Genomic DNA, 23,723 nt, shown 5'->3' with positions numbered 1-23,723 from the left:
GTTTTTCTATATTTCTTTGGGAGGGGGAGGGTATACTAGGGAATAAACTCAGAGGCACTCGGCCATTGAGCCACATCCCCAGCCCTATTTTATAATTTATTTAGAGACAGGGACCCATTGAGTTGCTTAGAACCTTGGTTTTGCTAAGGCTGGCTTTAAACTCTTGATCCTTCTGCCTCAGCCTCCTGAGCCACTGGGATTACAGGCGTGGGCCACCATACTCAGTCCCTTATTTCTTAATCATCTGTCTATATATAAATATATTATGTGTGTATTTCCCCTTGAACTGTTTTTGAGAAAGTTACAGACAGAAATATACACTCAAGTATTTATATCTAAAATGACACTCTTACAAAACCCTGGTAGTTATTAAATTCTAGGAAAAATAACATTGATAACCAGCTATTACATAATTTACAGGCCTTATTTAACTTTTCACCAGTTATCCTAATACTATCTTTTGTAGCAAAAGAAAGAAAAATTTGCATTACTCAAGAATTCAATCCAAGATCATCTGTCTCCTTCTCTTCAGGTTTGTCTTGTTTCCTCAAGATTCGATTTATTTATTTTTGCTGAAATCTCACAGAAGTAATGTGTTCTTATCACATTATATTTGATAGCAAACAATTCCATTTGTGCCATTACTGGTAATATTAACTTTGATTACAAGATTTCCTTTTGTGCTTTTTTTTCCCTGTGTAATAAAAGTGTTTTGTAAATAGAAAATGAAAGAAAGAAAAGAATTACTGCTTCTAAGCAATTTTGAAATCCTTCAGGACAAATTCCATTAGCTTCAAGATTTGGGAATTATCCCCTGGGTCTGAAGCTCTGCCCTTGGTATCATTGTATTTTTTTTTTCCTTGAATGGTATCACATATTTGCAGGTACATATTTTTATTAGCCCACCTCCTGCCTGTAGAATTATGGGAATCCTAAAACTTTTCTTTATCTCATTCTACTTCTGTCCTTTTCAGTCCAGTCTGGAAGTGCTTGTGATCACACACAATTCCCAAAACCCTTGTGATTCTCTTATGTGTGTCATAGAGATTAATGACAAAAAGGTCATTCTCAGATGTTTCCAAGATAACCCCTTCTCTATTCCTGGCTTCTGCTTAGATGGCTTAAAGTGTCCATAAGTCATTTCTAATCTCATCAAAGAACTCTAATTAAATAATAATAATTAGAAGGATCAAAAGGCTAGATATTTTAAAGTACTGACAAAAAAATTATCCAGCCACACCCTTGGCATTGTCTCCAGGGCACTCTTTCTTGACAATTGATCTCCTAATTTTAGTGTCTTTTGCAGTGAAAATTGGCTGAGAATTTCCCAAATCACTGGGTCCTGATTTATTTTTCTTAATACTTTTTCCTTCCATCCATTTCCTTTCATATATTCTTAGAAGCAGTGGAAAGAAAAAAAAAATCTAGCATTTTCACCTTTTTGCTTTCATCACTAAGCAAGCAAGAATCGCCTTCTTCCAGTTGCCAGTTACATGTTCCTCATTTCCTCTCTGCTCTTCTCAGAGGTGTTTTTAGCATCCATTTTTTTTTTTAACCAAAAGTCTGTTTATGACATTTAGGTATTTTCTAAAATAATACAGTTTTTATTTACCATGCTTCTCAATTTCCTCTGAGCCATCATAGGCAAAATCTTCAGTATAAAATTTATTTAGTCTTCCCAAGGTTCTCTAGGCCTAATCTATCATGTGCCTCAAAATTCTTCTAGCCTCTACTTACTACCCATTCCAAAGCCACATTCACATTTTGGTGTAATTGTTACATCACAACCCCATTTTTGCGTAGTACTGTGATAGTACTGTAATCTATTAGTTTCCTATTACTGCTGTAATAAATTGTTGCAAACTTAGCATCTTAAAGCAACACAAACTTTTATCTCATAAGGGCCTACATCTAAAATGGGTCAAAAGGGTCTTCAGGAGTGTCCTGCTTTGGGAAGCTGTCATGTCGTCTTCCAGCTCCAGAGGCCTCCTGTATTCCTTGGCTTATGATCTATTCCTCATCCTCAGATTATTTTCTCTCCTCTCTGAATTCCGCTTCTATCCTTACACCTGTGCTCTCATTTCTGACTTTCCTGCCTTCCTTTTATAAGGACCCTACAATTACATTGGGCATAACCAGCTAATCCAGGAACCCCTCCCACATCAATATCCTTAATTTAATCACATCTTCAAAGCAATTTTTATTCTGTAAAGTAACATATTCACAGGTTCTGGGGACTAGGATGTAGACATTTTGAGGTGGCTATTATTCCTTCTACCACCCAGCATGTGTTCTAAAGTCAGTCTGTGTCGTGTGGGGGCTGGGGCTCTGACTTGGGAAACAGATTTGGGGTTTGGCAGGTGGAAGAAGATACAAAATAGATAGTAGACATGCTTTATTCAGTGGTGGCCACAGCAACTAGCCAGCCCCCAGCCAGTTCATTTTAGTCCTCCCCTTAGCCTATTTCCTTTAGTTCCTTTTTATATGCAGGCCAAACAAAGAAAGCACACTACCAACAGGTTACATAGAGGGGTCCATGCTCATAAGTCAATGTTTATGACCTTGAGTCTAAGTTTCTGATCTTGACTAACCATAACATAGCCAGTTCCCAGCCCTGACAACACATTAAATACATAACATAGGCTCCCTCACCAATACTTCTGGCAGGCTAACTACAGCCATTTTGAGGCCTGCCCCAACAGTATGTCATCCATAATGACCCACCCAAAAGTGGTTAAAAGGGCTGGGGTTGTGGCTCAGCACTAGAGTGCTTGCCTAGCACGTTGAGGTGCTGGGTTTGATCCTTAGCACCACATAATAATAAATAAAATAAAGGTATTGTGTCCAACTACAACTAAAAAATTTAAGAGTTAAAATAATTCATTGGTCCTTAGTGTCAATATCAATTATTATAGAGGACAATCGGTGGGTCAAAAAGCAGCTCCCATCCTAATTGGCAAGACATTGAATGTCCATTCTACTCCACATACAAACATATAACCTGAAAGGGTCCCAGTTACTCCGGTTTGAGACTTGTTAAACTTGATTTGGATCACAATTATGAATTTACTTTAAAAATAAATCCATGTCACTGAGTATTACAGCCTCAGTCTCCATTCACTGTACATCCTAGTGCTACTCAGGCGTCAGGAGAGGCATATGGTTTTGCACCATTCAGATTGAAATAATGTTGTGCTGGGCTGTGTGTTGGTCAACACTGATGGCATCAGAAACTGCAGAATCATTCAGGACCAATCGGGCTGATCTGGATTTTCTGTTAAGGAAAAGAAAGATATATTATGTTCATGAATTGTCACAGTAGAATCCTAAACAAACAAAAAAGTCTATATAACTTGGTCCTCCTTATGTCCAGATCACCTTCCAGGAATGGCAAGAAGAATAAAAACTCTTGACAACCATGTTGAGTGATCAGACTGCCTTATTAAAATGTGTAGACCAGGAAAAGGTAAGAGACAGAGCTTCAGAAATCCTTCTGACCTGATTTTTGAGACTCCCATTCCAGCACTCGGCAATACTGCAAAGGGTAAGGAACATTGAATGTCCTTTAAATTCTTTGACTATGAGCCCATTGTTGGATGGTCTTTGCAAATGATGCAGAACGTCTAACACATGACACAATTTCATTTTAAGGGCCACAGTGGTGGGACTGGAGTTGGCTGATTGGATGGAATTGTAATACCATAACCCAAAAGAAATGTCAAAGCCATGAAGCAACAATGGGAGTCTCAAAAGGGACTCAAAGCTGTGACACAGTCAATTTGCTAGGAACAGACAGAGGTAATGTCCCATGCAATGTGACCTACTTCACCACAGAACAAACAGACCAAATCTTGGCAGAATTGTGACTCCTGTGCAGTATATGGCATGCAGTCTGCATTAGAAACACACAGTTCTTTACTGTGCCCAGTCTGTGATGCTGGATATGTTACCCCTTTGACGAGGTACCAAAACCAAGTGGCAGTGACAGCAATCTGAGCCATTGCAGGCTCCATGAAAAGCTCAGTGCTAGTTGGTCTGATTAGAGAACAGGCCATTATGGCTGGCACAGTCACAAATGATCCAGACGGTCTGATTGGCAGATACAATTTATTTGCATGGTTTATGGCCCCAGAGAGGGGTGCCTTTAATCTGCCAGTCTTAGACGTCTAAATGGAAAATCAAGGAGCTAGGCCATTAGTAACAGGCCAAAAGTCAGAAGTCTTGAGAATATTGTCATAGACAAGGGTTTTGGCCTTCACCCTTTATGCTGCCTGTCCGTAGTCATCCAAATTTTTCATTGCAGTTGGATGGTTGCTGCCACCTGGTGGACACCATCAGCTGTCGCCTTAGCCGTCCATCCCCAAACTAGGCCGTGTTAGAGATGAACCCAAGGTCCCCTAAGTCAGCAGCTGTTTCAGGTAGTGGAGTGAAGGATATTTTCTCCCCCGAAGAGATCACTGTCACTTTTTCGTGTAGAAATTAGTGGCATCTGAGATGCCACTACAGTTGCTCTTTTCCATTTGACAAGAGAGGCTGTTTAAACCTTCCCACCTTATTTTGTCAATCCAAGTTAATCTGTCCCAAAATAAGAGTAACCAACCTGAGAGTCGGAGGCTCCCATTGCCAAGACTCAGTCTCAATAGGAGCTTAGTAACATGCTAATAGCTGCCTTTAAGGAACTTGGCTACATCAGAAAATTAGAGCCATCATAATGAAACTTGTCTTCTCCTAGACTCTGGGTGGTCATTATCACCTAAACATATGCTAAGATTTCCATTCTTCACTCTGAGTATTTTTTTTTTTTCTGTTTGACCTACTGGACAAGAAAAATCGCTCTGACATGTATGGGCATTCACAGCACAAGTCTGTAAAACACTATAACCCATAACACACTCAGCAGTGCAATCCAAAACAGCACATTGGATTGGGCCAGAAGTCTCACTCGGTAAGCCACATTAGCTTCCCACCCCCATTACCAGCAGTGTCCAAATCCCTTGAATTCAAGCACCAAGTAATCTAACCTGAGTGTATATCAGGGTTTGTGGCAACAGTCTGTGCTCTACTGGCTGAGAGGACAGAGGTCAAATGCTAGCAAGAGAGACCACACTACAGTGGGCTGGTAGGGAGGCCAAAGGAAACTTAGCCCTGAGCCTTTTTCAAACTCTCACCCCAAAGCCAGTGACTGAGCACCAGTACTACTTCCTCCCTTATATGCTCCTGATGTCCAGTAGAGACCAGGGACTAGGGATACTTTTTTCCCTGCCTCTGTATACACCATAGCTATAGTTCCACCATGCTCTTCTGAGGGCCCTTGGAGACCGCTGTGCATAGCACTCCATTCTCTCAAAGACCTAGTCCAGCTGTGCAAGGGCCAGGTGCGTTGAATGCAGAGCCTCTGCACTGGTAGGCCAGGCTCTTTGCTTACTTTTCCTTGTTTTCAGTTTATCTACACCAATGTTTTTGGTTGATGAAAACTCTATATAAAGTAGCGAAGTCTTCATCGCTAATACAAATTGCTTGACTTTGTGCACTCCTGGCTCAGCAGACGTAGACACGTGTCTTACAGTGGGAGCTATGGAGCTTGCTTGCCCACCGTCCTGATAACATTCCCTCCTCTGCCCACCAAGCAAAGAAAAAGACACACTCAAGCACCATATTGCTGCTTTGTTTAGTTTGACTTTTTGCAGCTTAACTTCTGGGCATTAATTTAAGTCAATTAACAGATAGGAAAGTGAGAAACTCTCTCCCCTCCCACCACCTTCTATACTCATAACCCTCCCCCACCCCCAGCCACTACTTGGGCAAGAATATTAGCTACCAGATTCCAGGGAGTTTTCTCACCTCTTGGAATCTGATTTATGGAACTCTTTCCCTTCTTCCAGAAAGCCATGTCTCCATCATCATGACATCCTTGCTACCCAAACTGTCACAGCTGCAATTTGAGTTTATCCTACCTTTATAAACTATTGGGTTAGTCCATTACTGTTTAATGGATGGTTGCTGAAGACAGAGTTGATCACTCACAGCGTAACAAGTATATAGCATATGCAGTATTTTAGTCAGCTTTTTTGCTACTGTGACTCAAAGACCTGACAAGAAAAATTTTAGAGGAGGAAAAGTTTGAGGGCTCATAGTTTCAGAGGTCTCATTCCCTAGACAGCAGGCTCCATTCCTCAGGACTCAAGATAAGGCAGAACATCATGGCAGAAGAGTGTGGCAGAGGGGAGCAGCTCACATGATGAACAGGAAGCAGAGAGATCTCCACTCACCAGATATAAAATATATACCCCAAAGGCACAAGCCCCAATATCCACCTCCTCCAGCCATACCCTACCCACCTTCAGTTACCACTCAGTTAATTCCCATTAGGGGATTAATTCACTGATTGGGTTTAGGCTCTCATAACCCCATCATTTCACCACTGAATGTCCTTGCATTGTCTCTCTCAATGTCTTTTGGTGAACACCTAATATCTAACCCATAACATGCAGCATGTTGCTTGGTAGAAGAAAAACACAACTTCAAGAATCCACCACTTTTATAGTGAGCAGTAAACAAGACTGCTCTTTGACCCAGAGGGAGTCATGATCTCAAAGTGCTCACTGAAAATAAAGCGCTGAGAAATATCCTGGGCAAATAGAGGTCAGGACACATTCTTGACATACCCAGCACCACACATAAAAGCATAAGAGATCTATGAAGGAGTTTCTCCTAATAATAACCAGCCCTCTGGGAGGGGGGAAAATAATTTTCAAAGGTCTACATGGTAGCATTTTCCAAATTCCTGGTTTAAAAAATCTCACCATGGCTGACTTCAAGTTATTACTGTAATATCACTCAGAGCTGGGGAAAAACTAAACATGCGCTAAACTTGACCAGCCATTAATAACTCTTGCTTGAATCAACATTATTATGATTGTTGCCATTGACTTTTAAATGCATATCTGAATCCTTTGTTTATATGATTACAAATACTAAGCCAGTTTTCGAAATGTACCTCTGCATATCTTTCCAAGCACATATTATCATCTTTTTGTAGTTTGATTCCTTGTGAATACAAGAGCATTCCTTCTTTGAGGATCCTAAAGCAATTCTGAACTTTGGAGGGGAAACCTGGGTTATAGTCATAGATAAGAGAACTCAGAAAAGTAAAATGTTAAGAACCAGGATGTGACAGATAAACCTCTAGCTAGTAGGCAATCTCCCTCTTTTCTTTCTTTCTGCATCTTTAGTAAATGATTAAACCAGTGTTTGTAAATTTCTGAGTCTATGGTTATTTTCCACATTATCTGGGTTTTGATTTTCTTAACAGTATTTATCAATCTCTTAAATTTCCTACATTTTGTTTATGGTTTTTGTGGGCTTTTAACTCATCCATTAACTGTTTTCATTGTCTTTAGAATGAAAAAAAAAAAAAAAGAATCCTGTCTATCTTGTTTACCACTTTATCCCTAACACCCAAACTAGTGCCTAGCATGTGAAAGATACCCAATAAAAATAGTATAAATAAATGAACTTTGATTCCTGATTTAGTACAATTCCACCTCATTATGTTGCCTTAGCATTCAGATGCTTTTTAGACGGTGAGCATGGCAGATGGCAATCAAGGTGGCAGATAGAAGCTTTAAAGTTGCCTTCTTATAATTAAAACTCAATTGAGTTTCAAGTTAGTATGAGTAGCAGCACTGGGATATAAGCTATGTGAAATCAAACAAATCACTAAACCATTCCATGCCTCAGTCTCTCCCAATTAAAATTCTTAAGGATCTCTGAAAGAAGGGCTTCAGTTTTCATTGTCTTCTTTGGGAACATGCAGCACTGGATATATACCAAGCACAGTCTCTGTCTCATTCTGATGACGTCCTTCTTTCGAGGGTCACAGGGGAGTAGAGATTAATATCTGTAGTTTTGTGTTTCTGTCACCCACTAGAGGTATTCCAAAATTCTGAAGATTCTTGGAAGGCAATTTCTCATCTTCTCTTTCATGAGGATTTAAACTATTACTCTGATAAGTTTCCTAAACTCCATTTTCCCCACCTACAAAAATGGGGCTAATAACACCCACATTACAGAGATTTGATTACAATTAAGTTATACAAACTTAAATGAGTGGTTCTCAAAGTGGAATCAGTGGACCAGAAATCCTGGTATCCCTGCCAGCTGGTAAGCAGTGCAAATTCTATTGAAGCAGAGATTCTGAAGTTGCCACCCCAACCCTGCCCAATCCCAAATGTGATGGGGACCAAAGTTTGAGAACCACTGACAGATAAAATCATCTGATGCTTGGTTGGCCTTCAAAAGTTTTTCACTTTTTCACTCACATGCATTAGTCACCCAAACCAATCCCTCCCAGCTAAGCTGCAGAATTACCTATCCTCATCCCATTTGGCAGATGTGAAAAATAGGTGGGAGGCAGAGGCAGATTCTCTGTGAATGCTGGCTCTGATAGCTATTGCTCTTCTCTACCATTGTCACAACATGTCTCAATGTTACCTCCATATTTATATTTTTATTATCTTTTCAATTGTCAGAATTGGCTCAATAGACCATTTTATGTGTAATATGTGTAACTAGCTGGTTGCCTATAAGGCTGAATTCTAAGAAGGCCAGTAATGCTGGGGGTTAGTAGCTTCAGAGTCATTCAGTCCTGGACTAACATTATGCAGATAGTATTGGATGAATTAGTCTTTGTGAAGTCTGACTTTTCAAGTGAAAAATGAAGCTAACAAGAATAAAATCTTCTTCTCATATTGTCTCCTATAGGCCAGGTGCCCTGTTAGGTATTCTATATTTGGTATACAGGGCAGGTCTTGGTCTTTTTATAACCCTTTTATGGGAACTAGCCAGGATCCCACAAGAACTCCATTAGTTCCTCCCAAGGGTAGAAAATCCAGTGACCTAATCACCTAGCACTAAGCTCCACCTATTAAAGTTTCCACCACCTTCCCAAATCACCAAATTGGGGACCAACTGTCCAATACACAAACTCTTGGGGAAAACGATCAAATCATATTCAAACCACAGCAGTATACAATGAGTAATTAAAGCCAGAACAATGATCTTTTTTCTTTAAGCATATTTAAATACTTCTAATGTTTTCAAAATTATTTTGACATCCAGAACACATCATATCTTTTTCATTGCAATTAAATAATAGCATAGACATTGGGAGGAAAACAGGATTTAGTTAATAACTAGATTTTCAACACAATATGTCAGAGTGCCTCAGATCCATTAAGTACACAATATCAGTTGGAAAATAGGGTTAATTTTGCTGCAGCTTTAAAGAAAGTGGAAATAATTTCTAAATGGTAGTGTGTCTATACCTTGATGGTAGGAGATTCTTAGTTCATACTTAATTGAAAAGGCAAGTCACTGTTGAATTTTGAAAATCCTGTAAGAGTTTTTAAAGTAATTTAATGTAGCATTTTATGGTTGCTTTTGTAGTTTCAAATTCGCTATGGATATCTGGGGATGTATGTGCCTTCAGATCCCTTAGATTTAATCAGACTTCTCACTTGCTTGCTTGCATAATGGTTTATGGTACCTTTGATGATTTGCAGCCAACCTAGCACTTTTAATAATTTACTGTAAAAGCATTTAATTTTTAATGGACAAGAATGGGTTAGAGGTAACTTCTGTGTTATAAGTGCTCTCCTGAAGAGTGGGAAAAAGAAACAGTATATTTAAATTCCAAACATTATTGAAAAGCCTGCGCCTTTTATTACCCAAATCAAATGCATAATTGAAAAACATACCTAACCCAAAATTATTGTTCATGCTTTATTTAATCATAAGATAGCATCATGAATGCCAAGCTATCATGAGAACATTTTTTTCAAATTCTCATTTTTTCCTTACCCTTCATACTGTTTTCAATCTTCTGTCTGACTAGAAAAAGAACATACCTTTTCTTTTTTTTTTTAACTAAGAAAATCCCAATGAAAGAATGGTTTGTAATGTCTGGTCCATAAAAGAATTATTTTATATTCATTTTCCTTCAAAGGTTTTCTAAGATCTCCATATAATGTGCATACCTAGGAATGATTTCACAAGCAGTCTTAAAAATATCAGTTTCCATGTGGAAAGAAAAATGGGAAGATGCCAGGATAAATATTTTTTTTAAGACTTGATGGAGGACAAAACATATCTTGCCTTCAGAGGCACATAAAACAAAAAATGTTGCAATCACTAAATAATCCCTTTCTCAGATATACCATGTGTAAAAATAAGAATGGCTTCACAGATGATTCCCCAGAAAATAGTTCTAACAATCTGCTGCTCTGGAAACTCTTCTACTTGTCTAACATTCCACAGCTGACTGTCCCCCAAGCTTACCCTGAAATGGGCTACAGGGAAAACTCTGATGGTCAAGACTCCAAGTCTGTGAGCTCTGTTGCTGGAACACCTTTGGAATTCAGACGTCAGAGCAGTTGTTTGAGAATGTGAAACTCATTCTCTTTGTTTTGGCTTTCGAATAGTGTTAAGTCTATTAACACTGTTCCAGAGGTTTGGCTCCCAGGAACTCTTAGGCACTTAGCCAAGGAGTTTGTGCCCTGTCAAAATTACCCCATCTACAGATGAAAGTTTGAGGCTCCAAGTGCATTTCCAGGCTTGGTTTCCTGGAATGAACCTGCAGGTGCAAGATTGAGCTGGTTAACAAGGCCTCTATCGACTGTCATGGTCTTCTGGCTTTCTGGTAGGAGTTATCTGTAACAATTCTTTTCTCTATTAACCAGATTTTCATCTCTACCCCAGCTAATGAACAGAAACTTCCAAGTCAAATCAATTTTCCCTCAGATTTGAGGAAGGGGGAATTGCTCAAGAGCACCTGAGTTGGGTGACCTACCTTTACCAATCGCAGTCGCATATATTTTTCTTTCCTTCGGGTCTCTTCTTTATCTCATAATACCAGTACAAACTTTGGGAAGCAGATAGCCCACCAATATTTGCATGAAGAAATTATAAGCTAGATAAGTTGCCCAAGGTTATACAGAGGGTGGAAACTAGAAATGTAAACTCCCTGATTTTTAAATCAAGTGCTTTTCCCATTATATCATCTGGTCTCACTCTCTTCGTCTGTCCCTTTCTTCCACTCCTCCCTCCCCTCCCCAACTACTTTCCATTTAGGGGGTTTGTTTTTGTTCATTTGATTGTTTTAGACCTTCCCACGGTGCCAGGGGTAACCATGAGCGGTACTAAAAAGAATTAGATGGAGGGAGCAGGTGTTCCTGTCCCCAAGTGAATAAATCTTTCTGGCTTAACCCTTTTTGTCAATCTTCCTCTTCCAATCAGGGGTCCTACCTCAAAAAAAAGAGTTGGCTTTGCCCTGCCTGACTTGCCAGCCTAGTCTTCAAAACAGAAACATAATTAAATTTCTTGAGCATACTAATTTCTCTTAATGTTCTATACCAGGCTGTGGGTTTGTGAACCATCTTCAACAGAACAGGAAAATGCAAAAAAGATGTTATAAATGTAGCTTTCTAGCCAAGCCTCCGTCTTGCTTAGGAATGCTTACATTATCCCAAGGTTATGGCAACCAAACACAAAGTGATACACCAGTGTTAACATTGGTATTACAGACCAGGAGGGAGACAGCTATCTTTATACAGTACATCTTTAAAAATATTTTTTAAATGAAGGAAAAGAGAGAGGGAAGGAGGAAATAAAATATGCTCAAAGCTTGATAAATATTAAACTAAAACCTGGAATCTACCAGGAAAAAGCTTTAAAAATTAAAAAGGCTAAAAGCATAACAGAGTCAGACCTTTTAATTCTGGAAGTTTGTAATGCTATGTTTTAATGAAACATAAAAAGGTCCATAAATTTCAGGTTCTTCTATAGCAGTTAAGAAACAAGGTAAATTCTGAATTATGGACTGATAGTATAGATAAGAAAAATGTTTGTTATGAATGGGTACTGGAATGTTTTATATGTACCATTCATGTCTATACAAGGGGAAAACAGTCTGAATAACAATCTTGTATTTTTTCACAGAATAACTGATTAAACACTTCACATCAGAGTTGATCTCAATTCAATCAACTGTATGGAAATTAGTCAGTATAACATTAAAAAGTACTTAACTCAAAAGGGTTCATTCATTTATCACACATAAATACACCAGAAAGATAATTTTTCTGCCAAAGCCCCCAGACTCTACTTATTGACTTACTCGTTCATTCCACAGGTATTTGTTGATTTTTCAACAAGATGGGCACTTTGTAGGGCACTGGCAATAAAAAAAAAAAAAAGCACACCCTTTAAAAGAAAGGAGATTGAACATGAGAAGTGGAAAAGAAAAATAATCCAGCTCATGATCTGAACATTATCAAAGATTTGCCAAAAGGAAAAAAAAAAAAAAAAAACCTATGGGGGTAGGAGATAAGAGGAGTATTCATTCTAGGGCAAGTGGAACAAGTTTCAAAGAGAAAGTAACATCTGAGCCACGACTTCAAAGGTGACAGGGGTTCACTACACAGTTTCTAATGAAAATCAAACCCCAAAAGTAAAAAAGGAAGAGGCAAGTTTAGGAATACCTTCCTTAGAACAGCATTTCCCAATTACTTATAGACCTTACTTGGTAGAGTGGAAAGGACTTTATGGTGAAGAGAAAGTTTAAGAAATGTGAATTCTAAATTAAACGGTTTCCTTTACAGCAGGACTTCTCAGCACCTTTACATCTCACAAAATTTATGTCCATCAAATACATGAAATGATACACCCAAGGTTACATTGGATATTCCACAGACATATACCTGCAGTGAAGAGGAGCTAATGGGAGTAGAAATCTAGAGAAGAGAAACGCATTATGCAGTAATTCCTGGGTTTAAGGCTCTTTTCTTTTTCTTTGTTTTATTGGTGTATTATAATTATACACAATAGTGGGAAAGCTCCCTTTTCTTGATACAAGTTGATGGTCTACTTTTCCAAGTATACACCTTATGTCTGTATTTTGGTATGTATTCATAGAATTACTCTCATGCATGTTTTAGACTAAGATAAAAAAAAAAAGTGGTCATGTACTCCACTAATAAATTCTGGAGTCTCTCTCTCTCTCTCTCAAAAAAAGTAGAATTTGGTTTCAACATACCATATATACAAACAGAGGTTTGATAAATTGTGGTATAAAGGTATATTAAGAATTGTAATGCAAAAAAAATTATGAATGTAAAGCACTCCACTATTGTCATGTGTGTAAGAAATAAGAATAGCTTGCTACTTTTTTTATTAACATGTATTATTGTTAATATCAGCACTGATATCATTCTCATTCCAAAATGGTTGTGGTTGTCTTATAGGATTCTAGAGTATATGCCACCCTTCTTTCTGGCTTTCAGTGTTATAGGAAGATTGGAAAACCTAGAGGAAAATGACTGAACAATGAACCTGAATGTAATTGGTAGTTATAGGCTAGATAACTATACTAAACAGAAATTACTTTCATTCTTTGTATAATGATCAGCAAATAGATTAACAATTTCATTCTTCCCTTTATACCCACTTCATGTATGTGGAATATTATGTGTTGAGTTACACTTTTTTATTTGTTAAAGTTCAATATGAGTATATTTTAAGAATTACTAAATATTAATAAAAGTTAAGAAGGGAAATGCAGATGGCCTGGATTACATAGTGAAAGATGAATGACTCAGCCACTGTTCCTATGAGCAGAACTCCAGAAATTACAGATAAAGGAAGGCTTCACACCTGCTATAGGACCCTATTTAAAACATGTACTAGCTGGATAATAGTCTGGAAAAGAACGATTCAATTAATGAAGGGAGATTTAGGTCTATGACTTACATTCTCATGATGAATCCTCTATTAATATTAAAATTCTATCCATCATATTGAAAATTTCCCTGAAGAGTTTTTAACATGTCCCTGGTAGCTACCTTAATGTGTAAATCACTGCCATCCCGAGAGGCCAGTGTGGAATCTCTGCTTATAACCTTTTGTCCATTATGCTTTTTCATTTTAGAAAACAGAAAGCCATCCTCTCCTTAGATTGGAAGTGTGCACGTCGCACTCGCCAACACTCTCCGTCAGCTGTTCAGCATTATTTCCCCTTTTCCCTTTTGTTTGCTCATAGTAAAATTAGCAGCACTAAGAAGTCTACTCTCGTAGGCTTAGGAAACTTGGCTCAAGCTGTTAGTACAAGCAATAAATGCTGGCCAGCTTCTATTTTGTATCCTGTAAAATGTTGGATACCGTAGCTCAGATTCTTTGGTCCGTGGCCACAGTCTGCAAATGTCACATTTCATCAAAATCACTTCAGCAACTGTTGTTCACAGGCAAGTCCAGAGAGAGGGGAGAGAGTGATGCAATGGGATCACATGGGACAGGAGGTCAAGTCTCTGGGTACTAATTTACCATGCAGTAAGAATAATGCTGCCCCTGGTTCTCTAGTGTGACAATCTGGAGCCCTCCAAATTTAACACTTTTGAGATTTGGGGGGATGGAGAAAGAATAACAAGCTAAGAATCATTTAATAGTTTTCTTTCTGGCACAAAACCTACCAGCCTTCCAAATGATTCTCCCCTCCCTTCCAGCCTGCGTTGCACTTCCTCTTCCTCCCACCCACCCATGCACTGATTCATTAACTCTGCAAAATTGCAGTAGCACCAACTGGTAACTGACGTTGACTAGGAGCTTCCTGGGCTGAGGACTCAGCCATCCATGCTGAACATTTATTCACATTTTCTCCAGATGGGCAGTTGAGAAACTTGTCTGGGCCACTGAATAGAGAGCACATGGCCACAGAGTGCTGCACTTCACCTCCTAGCTCTGTTCTGTTCCAGAATGTGGCTGACCCACATTCACCTTCCCCCATTCCAGCTCTTCACAACTGACACCTCAGAAGGCTTCCCAGAGTGAGCATGTGTGTCCTCTGCTTGAGCACCCTCCTGAGGGAGAGGGTAAGCACAACTCGGAGCACCCCAACTTCCTTTGTTAGTCTGTTGTCCAAGAAGGGTGTGGGACAAAATGGCCCCCACCTCTTAGATGGAGAGCAACTACTGCTAGCAATGCAAGGGGGAAATTACCTGATAGATTTTTTTTCATTCAAAAACTTTATAAATTTTTAAATCTCACTTTTTCAAAATGAGCCATAAATGGGTCAAATGATACCGAATAGTAAAATGGATGTGATATGAATTCTTTATCATTATGGAAATGGTAGCTTCCTTATTGGTCACATGAGTCATGTAACATGTAATTCCCCGTCTTGGGTCATTAATAATGGATACACAGTTATCAAATTGTTCTAATGAACACTTCTAAAATACTTTCTGACACTGGAAGCAAATATTTTATTGTAGACAGATATGCTTGCAGGGCTGAACTAGAATGCCCCATTATTACTACTTCTAAATTTAGTGTCAATACTGTCAAAAAAAGGACAGAGCTATGAAGCTAATTATCAAAGGAATATACTTACATTTGGAATTAAACACAAGAGTCTTATTTTTACTAACTCCACATAAATATTCCTTAGTGATCTCCACAAAGTTTGTCATAAATAAAGGAAATTTTGTATTGTATTTCCGAGGAAGACAACCCAAGTATTGGTGGAAAATTTCAAAATCTGCCAACTTTGTAGAAAACTTTCTTGCTCAAAAATCAGTGAAGCTCTCTACTCTATTTCATAGAAATTACTTGACCTTAGTAAACTCAGTGAGAAGAAATGGGGCAAGCAAAATGCAAGTATTGCCATTGCAAAATAAAGGGTGTGAAAATAAAGGGAAAGAGGCCCAACTTGAAAAGAGTTTATGATCATTTAGGGACTGAACCATCTGGTCTTGAAATCCTCAGGACAGTGCTTCCTATCTGGTGTGAGCATAATGCTGGAAACGGGAGCACCTTCAAATGCCAGAGAGGAACACCTGAGCCAAGCCTTTCACCTGCCAGGAGAGAAGGGGAACTCACAGGCTTTCACCATTGGCACTGCTTTTGATGGATATATGGAGAAATAGCTGGGAATTTTGCCCTCAGCTGCCCCACGGGAAGAAAGAATTTGTTTTGTTTGGGGTTTTATTTTTTTAACCATCAAAACCCCACATCAGCTACAAAAATATCACACAAGAACACCTGCTTGCAAAAACAAAGACCCAGAAGGCACAGCTTGAAAGTATGGTTTATGGCTATCGCCCTCTTAGGATGGAGAGCTCCTCAGCATCTTTACAGAGAAATACCTGCACCGTCACAAAATGGCTAAGTCACCCTCCGATTGCAGGTCAGAATGGGGGTATTCATCAGGCAGGGAAACAGTTTCCCTCTGTACAGGAAATAATTGAAGTCAGGAAGAGAAGAGTCCAGATTATCCCTTGCACTCTATTGGACACCTTTTGTTATTGTCTTCCTAGTAGTGCCACTCATCCCATCTCCTCTCCCAGCTTTACAGCAGAATCTTCTCTGTTAGTGCGAGAGCCCCCAGCCACAAGTTGGTTCAGGGTGGGGCACCTTATATACACTGAGGCAATTAGAGTGCCTCCCTCATACTTTGAATCTGGAATTGAGAAAGATAAGGCAGTTTTTCAACTCAGAAGGTGCTGACAAATGGATAGAGAAGTTTAAAAATCTAGATAGTGGTAGGAGAGGATGGTAAAACGGATGCAGAGTAAAGAAAGGAGAATCTAAGAGAAGTCTTGTCAGTGATTTTTGAGTCCTTGGCTACAGATTTTCTGGCCCAAAATCCCATTCATAATACATCACAGGATCCTTATAATAAATACCCGATTTTACTTGAACATATTAGAAACTTCAGTAACATGTAACCAAGGAGTCCTGAGTAATATACCAAGTAAAGGAGAGGTTCATTTTGCAGCTGTGTCAATAGGAAAGTTTCAACTTCCAAAGCATTTACATGAATGGAAAATTGCTTAATAGGCAGGGAGGTCCAGCATGAACCCACTGTGATTTCTCCCCTATTTTATCTCTCCCCAAGTCCTGTTTAGCCTGTATATTAGGTCTCCCCTGGATTCTGGGGCTCCTTCTTCCTTGATATTTTTATCCAGTTAAGGTTAGATTAGGATATATAAAGTAATTTTGAGGTGGTAAATATAAATAAGCAAATCGGCCTCAAGAGCTATTCTACAGCTCTTGACCTAGAGATTAGAGAAGGAGGCATAGGGAGTGATCGCTAAATAGCCACATCACTTCTCCATGGTAGATCATTGTCTGTTCCTATCAATATCTGTTCCTATCAATAAATCAGAGCTGGAGCAGCTCTAAAAGGGCTGATCAGCCAAAGTCCACCATTCTAAGATACTCTGGGTCATTTATGTCTGTGTTTATAATAGACTATTGTCCCTTGAGCTTGAATGCCTGATTGTGCCTCTAAATTTGCTCTAAAACCTTTACCAACTTTATCTATTTTCTTTTTATTATAGACTCTCAAAGGGGAAATATCTGATCTCTTAAATTCACCAATTTAAAACCTGGTAAGATTTAAAACCCAATATAGAATTAAATCCATTAGGTATTTAATGAGGATAACATTAACATTTATTTAGCTCATTTAACCTCAATTAGTATAGAAACTTTCAGTCTATAATTTGCCTTTTAGAATCAAAAGATTGCCAGAAAATCTTCTTTAATTAAATTTATGCCCAAAGTCACTGTAGGTTTCAAAGTATATTTTTAAGTGCACCTTCAAAGACAATAGTGACAATCTGGCTGAGGGGTTTTGTGCTTTCTTGCTTGGAATTGGTTGAGTTTTATTTGTCATGGAATTGGTTGAGTGTAACCAACAGAATTGCTATGCTGTGATTCCTGGCTGCATCATGGACATACCTCTTTGAGGCTCCAACCAAACCAGTGTTGAGGGAAAGGTTAAACCCCTCCTCAATGCTGAAGTCCAGTCCTTATGACCCAAGTGATAGAGGCACCTGCTGAGTCTCAGATACAAACAGGAGCTAACAGTCAAAGCCAGAGAGGCAGGTGGTATTGCCAAAGTCAAAGGACTGGAAACAGGAAGAAGGTCACATGGCTGTTGTGTTGAGGCAAGAGTGGTCAGAGGTGGGCCAGGTCCTACTCAGAACCTAGGCAAGTACGTTGCTGCTGGGCACCATTGCAGAAGCTGTTACCTGCAACATACAGGAGCACAGGCAGGAATAACATGACTTCCTATTAAAAATAAAAAATGAACAACCACCTATTCATGGGTATATTCCAATTAGCCCCCCTTCTGTAGTTACAAAAGAGCATCTGGGAAGTAGGCCTTAGTCATCATGTGCATTCTGGTTACATATTTGCCTTCATGCCTATGTTTGAGAAGGGAAACCAGGTGTCCTTGCAAACATCCTCCACAAACTACATCAGTAGGTTCCAGCAACAAATTTCCTCCCTAAGGGAAGTGTAGCTAAGCCAGTGGAAATGAGTACCTAAGGATTAGGTTGGGGCCTGCCTAAGCTCTTCAAAGTCTTATATTTTCTTTTATATTAAATTATTATTTGAAAAGCACATTCTACATCTTAGAATTCTTCTTAACCCAATAAAACAAAAACCCAAAAAATAAGCCATTACCTCATTCTGAATAACTGGATGGCTGCTGACTTATTTTAAAAATATCAAAACCAAAATGGGCCCAAAACAGAAAAAACTCCCAGTAAAGGTCTTGGTTTCCATTTCCTACATTTGTATAAAAGCTATGGGTCGTTTTAACTAAACATCTGGTCTTTGTCCCTCATGTACAAAATTCTAAGTTTTCTGGACTCTTTGGCAAGAGGTACCATAACCCCCTGCCAGGCCAGTAAAAATCACACATTCTTCCTGAGAGGGAAAAAATGTCAATAAAATGAAACATTAAAAAACGTAAAAGCTCAAATTGGAAAGCTGTTGCTAGAGAGGCTGCCTCCTCCTCAGTCTTGGACAATTGCTTTTTTTAAAAATTTATTTATTTTTATATATAACAGCAGAATGCATTACAATTCTTATGAAAAATTGTGCTCTATACATTTAATATCTCTGGTTGTATGCAAAGTATATTCCATACCAATTCATGTCTTCATACACGTACTTTGGGTAGTAATGACCATCACATTCCACCATCACTTCTAACCCCATGCCCCCTATGAATTTCTTATATATATTCAACAATCAGAATTACCTGAAGGACTAACTGGAGATGGAGTGGTAAGTCATGCCTAGTACAAATATTTTAGGAAGTTCAAAATTAAACTAATAACATAATTTAAATTGTGAAAAAGCCTAGTAGTTCTCTGTTTAAACCTTTTTTATTTATTTATTTATTTATTTTTTATTATTGTTCAAAACATTACAAAGCTCTTGACATATCAGGGCAATTGCTTTTTAAAAGTTTTTAAACATTTTAAAAGTTTTTAAACATGGGGATGTGGCTCAAGCGGTAACGCGCTCACCTGGCATGCGCTGGGCGCTGGGTTCGATCCTCAGCACCACATAAAAATAAAATAAAGATGTTGTGTCTGCTGAAAACTGAAAAATAAATATTAAAAAAATTCTTTTTAAAAAAAAAGTTTTTAAACATCAGTACTTATCATTTGGAAAATCTAATGCTGATACAGATGGTTAATATATTGCTCTAAAATATGTCCATTTAATATACAGGCCTTGCAGTTGAGTCAACCTTCTAGAATAAATCATGTGAATTAATTTTTATAAATATTTAATGTTTATTCTTGTACAAATTTGTTAAGTTACCGTTTTAGTCAGCTTTTTTGCTGCTGTGACTAAAAGACCTGACAAGAACAATTTTAGAGGAGGAAAAGTTTATTTGTGGGCTCACAGTTTTAAAGGTCTCAATCCATAAAGCGGCTCCATTCCCCAGGCCTCGAGGTAAGACAGAACATCATGGCAGAAGAGTGAGGGAGAGGGAAGGGGCTCACAAGATGATCAAGAAGCAGAGAGAGAGAGAGAGAGAGAGAGAGAGACTTCACTTTTCCAGGTACAAAATATATACCCCAGGGGCCTGGGGTTGTGGCTCAGCGGTAGAGTGCTTGCCTTGCATGTGCAAGGCCCCAGGTTTGGTCCTCAGCCCCACATAAAAATAAATAAATAGAATAATGGTATTGTGCCCAACTACAGCTAAAAAATAAATATTTATGTATATACCCAAAAGGCATGCCCCAAAGCCCACCTCCTTCAGCCACACCCTACCTGCCTTCAGTTACCACTCAGATAATCTCCATCAGGGGATTAATTCACTGATTGGGTTAAGGCTGTCATGACCCAATCGTTTTACCTCTGAATTTTCTTGCCTTGTCTCACATGTGAGCTTTAGAGGGACACCTAATATCTAAACCATACCAGTTACTTTGACTAGAGTTGAATTTCTACTGAATTTCTGCAGACAAAGAGGGATACTCTTTGTCTCACATTCACATCAGCACCTTTCCAGGGCCTGTCATTGTAATCTGTCATGGTAAAAAAGCATAGAAGTGAATATGATCCTGCCATCAAAATATGACAAGCTCATTATAACAAGCCCTTCATAAATCTTGGAAGCAAAGGCACTACTCTACATTCTTTAAATAATAATTTTATGCTATTTGCATGCATTGTTTTTATTTGGAAGAAAGGCAGGTGTTTCTTTCTGCCACACTTAATGCTGAAATGAATTATATAGTAATACCTCCACCCACCTTTTAACTAATTTCAGGCCTTTTTTTTTAACAAATGGTTGTAAAATACTTTGCAAACATGAAATGGAAAATAAAACTCTAATGACCATAAATTCTTCCACACAACACAACAATTGAATTATGCTTAGATGGAAAGGAAGAAATAAGCATTGTTAAAAGGCTGGAAGTAAATTTCTAGGCTGAGGGTGAGAAGAGCTCTATAACCAGGTTCCCTGGGCTATGAAACTAACCACCTGTTTCATGGACCCCACCATGGCCTCTGGAAGCATCATGGATCTATGTGGGGAGCGAGCTGCCCCTTAGACACAAAGATTTAAACAGAAACTTGCAGCCCATGGCAAAAAACAATCTCTTATTTTAAGTATTTCACTAGAAGTGCAAATAGACTAGAGCTTTACAAAATCTTAAATTCAAACTCAAATCACGTTGGTTTCTGATTGGTAGAAATGATTTGAGCCCCTTGCTTACACAAGGCACAGAAAAAAATAAGCAATCTGGAACACTTTTCTGTCCCAAAGTTTGCCTAGGAGACTCTGGGGCATCATCCAGAGTCGTTCTTGGAGTTGTGCAGACCCTTTTTACACCCTTCCTGGTGTCTGGGCACAATCGATGCCCATAACACAGCAAGACCCAGAAGAATAAACTCAATGTACTAAGCTGCATGTTAACTGAGAATATACCTAGACTCACATTCTACCTACGATAGCTGACTGCTCATATATGGCTCTCAGTCTGGGAAAGTCTTAAAAGTGAAGCCCCAACATGATAATGTTAAGACATTCTAATTTCAGAACAAGCCACAAGCTTAAGCTCTAATAAGGTATAACTTACAGTAAAGACAAAAAACTCTTGAATGGACCAAATGGAAGAAATAACTAACAACCAACTTCAGTTTAATTTCTATTCACAATATAAATGAAAAATGTACTCATTCATTCAGAAATAAAATTTCCTAAGCATTCTTGCAATAGGAAATGGAAGTACCACTGCAATCTGCACAAACAAGTTCCTGCCCTCAGAGTTTATCGAGCAGTGAAGGGAACAGGACAAGGCAGAGTGACAAGAAGCATGATCAGTGAAGAAAACAGAGCTAGCAGAGCTGCAAGCCCAGGAGAGATTTTGTACAGCATGTGATGCCTCAGCTGAGACTCCAACACTGGATATGTGTAAGGACAGAGACAAGTGGACAGATGTTCCATGTGCAGAAATATCACGGGCAGGGGGCTGGTGGCAAGAAAAATCACGTGTGTCTGAAAGAACAGAAGGAAGTTTGTAATAGAGAATTGGTAGAGTTGGTGCCAGAGAAATAAGCAGAGGTCAGGTCAAAAGAGCTGTGGGGAAGGAATTGGAGAAGACCAAGAAAAGGGTCTAGAGAAGAGAAAATGATGGATTAGTTAATTGCCCCAGGGATGAAGAAAAGTGAGCATATATAAAGGTACTTAGAAGTCAAGAGATTAGACTTGATTGGGCACATTAGAATAATCACTAGTGTTCAGACTTCTTGGGTTCAAGTCCTTACTCTGCCACTTATAAGAAAAGTGACTTAATTTCCTTTTCTGAATCTGTTTCCCGCCTGTAGAGTAGGAACAAAAATAATACCTGCTCGTGGGATTATTATGAAAGATAAATAATGGCTATTTTTTAATGTAATAACTCAAAACTAGAAACAACACAATTGTTTAATGAGATGTGGGAGAAGGGAGAGGAAATAGTCAAGGATCTCACAAAGGACATTGGTTTGGATAAATGAATGGAGGATAGTAACCACGGCTGTTACCTTTTTTTTTTTTTTAAGAGAGAGGAGAGAGTGTGTTTTTAATATTTTTTTTTTTTCAGCAGACACAACATCTTTGTATGTGGTGCGGAGGATCGAACCCAGGCCACACACATGCCAGGCGAGCGCGCTACCACTTGAGCCACATCCCCAGCCCCTGTTATCTATTTCTTGCCTCTCAGCTCCAAATCTACCCTTCAATGCTTTGAGATCATGGAGATGACCCTGTGAGCATTCCTCCTTTGCAGCTGGAGCAGTTTCATACTTTATTAGTAAAAGGCACTGGAGGGACACTGTAACAGAAGACTTCTCATGGTTAAAATGTGTTTTTATTTGCTTCTTTGGTCTCCTATACCTGGCTGCCAGCAGTGCACAAGGGGGACATGAAAGGTGCTCACCCCCATCAAATTTCAACAAAAGATTCCTAGAATTCTCAGATACCCCAGAATCTTACTGCCTAGTCTTTCACCTATAAGTTGTTTCCTGCTGTGGACAAACTCTGGCCTGGGGCAACCCACCATACTTTTGCCATCCATACTTTTTCCAATATTGATTGAATTCTGACCAGTTTGTTCTTTCCTTGTATACTTATCCCACCCCCATTCCTAGTGTATTCTTTACCCCTTTAGAGTTAATCTCCTGTTATAATTTGAAATTGCATTAATCATTCCTTGATCAAATTACTATGTTTTTTCTGCATCCTAATTAGACCCTGACTTATGCAGTACTAGTCATTGAAGAAACAGAGGAGAAAGAAAAGGTATTGAAAAGATAAGTTCATTATATCCAAAACGCAATTTGACATGCTTTGGGACATCCAAAAAGCACTGTCTGATAAGAAACTGAGTACTGGGGGGACTAAAGCTCAGAAGTGTTCAAACTTAGATGCAAGCCTTAAGTTTTCTAAAATTTTAGCAAATAAAGCATGTATTTAAATACCAAAGTAAGGAAGATGGATTTTTAAAAATGTTTCGCATGCTCATACATCAATTCAAGAAGCCCCAAACCAACTGTGTGTGTGTGTGTGTGTGTGTGTGTACTTGCACAATTCACCCATGATTTATGGTGCTTTCATACTGTGTATGTTGGTAAGGTTATTCTATGTCTGCTAACATTTTCAAAGCAAAATGAAGATATGATTAAAAACAGCCAAGCCCTATATTAATGAGATCATTTTAAATGTAGTTCAAACTTGGAAGCCTAACCTGGTAAGGCAGGAAAGCAATTAGTTATATGGGCTACTTTGGATGTTGATTAGAATCAGAAAAACTCTAACAGATGTGCCAATACCCTAAGTAGCAAAAACCTGGTGGAGTGCTTAAGTT

General features: G+C 38.7%; 1 long non-coding RNA gene across 2 annotated transcripts in view; it reads right to left on the bottom strand.

The window, feature by feature from the left end:
• Window positions 1–2,257: 2,257 nt before the first annotated feature.
• Window positions 2,258–23,723, bottom strand: part of LOC139706147 (uncharacterized) — a 78,860-nt gene continuing 57,394 nt past the window's right edge. For both annotated transcript variants that reach the window (XR_011707817.1, XR_011707816.1), the window contains one exon: window positions 2,258–3,274. This is a non-coding gene — a long non-coding RNA (uncharacterized lncRNA). The remainder of the gene's footprint in view (window positions 3,275–23,723) is intronic.

This window comes from Marmota flaviventris, chromosome 1 (genome assembly GCF_047511675.1).
Source record: "Marmota flaviventris isolate mMarFla1 chromosome 1, mMarFla1.hap1, whole genome shotgun sequence".
NCBI classification, from domain to species: Eukaryota; Metazoa; Chordata; class Mammalia; order Rodentia; family Sciuridae; genus Marmota; species Marmota flaviventris.
This window is presented reverse-complemented; position numbering and strand designations above follow the sequence as displayed.